Here is a 1,062-nt window from a genome sequence, read left to right as displayed (position 1 = left end):
CCAGGAAGCCCTGCAAGCCCAGGCTGCTCAGGAGCTGGCTGGGAGACCTGGCAAGAAACCTGGCTGGTGTCCAGTGGAATTGTGTTGACATGAGTGGAGTCACATGAAACCTTTTAATTTTGACCAAAAAAAGTGGTGTCAATTTTTTTTTCAGTCCAGCTCCAGCAAAAAGGCTAATATGGAAAGTGCTGTAACGGGTCTCGTTACTTCAAAGTAGAGTTCTGGCAAGAACCTTGCTTATAATGAAGACCCACAGGTCTTGAACTCGGGTCTGTTGGCAGCTTTCGTGTCCTGGTCGCCATCCGGTGGCTTGCTAATCACTCGCGGGCTGAGTGGCTAATGGAATCCTGGCCCCAGCAAAGGCACTGCTCACAGCGTCTTGACTGGAGGAGCGCCCAGCTCTACCTCTTGATCTGACCATGCTTTTTAAGCTGGAAGGAGGCACAGGAAGTTGTCTGTGCAACTGGGCAGATTCCTGGCTGGCTGCTACCTTGGACCCTGCCTTCTTGCCCTCCTGAGCCTAGCTATTCTGACTTGTCCCTAATTCCTGCTTTGTCGATACTTGCCTCAACTCCTGACTTGACTCAGGCTCTGACCCTTGGGTTGATGTCTGACTCTGACTCCTGCTCTGACCACTAGGGATGACCACCAAAGCCCTGGTCGTGACGCTTACTGCTTTCCCTGAGAAATGATACCAGAGCTAAGCACATTTTAATTTAATTTTAGTAGTTTTACACAGGATAAAAGTCTGATTAATGAAACTTAACTTATGTGGACCCCTTAAAGATACTTCTTCATATTGGTCTCATAGCCACGGCTGTCTGTGCTTGCTTTGACGGAACTCAGAGTATGGTGACATCCAAGATAGGCACTTCAATGTCTGAAATGCTCCTTAAATAGAACAAACAGATCAGCATGACTTAGTGATAAAATTACCTTCTGGTTCACAGGCTCTCCAGCATGCAACTGCACTATAGGGAACTCAGCACATCCCTCTGTGCGTAATATAAACAAACACAGTTGAGAATAGACATAAGTGAGACATATACAAAAGAAGAGAGC

Source organism: Caretta caretta, chromosome 2 (assembly GCF_965140235.1).
Source record: "Caretta caretta isolate rCarCar2 chromosome 2, rCarCar1.hap1, whole genome shotgun sequence".
In the NCBI taxonomy this organism is placed as follows: Eukaryota; Metazoa; Chordata; order Testudines; family Cheloniidae; genus Caretta; species Caretta caretta.
Note: the sequence above shows the minus strand (reverse complement) of the source record.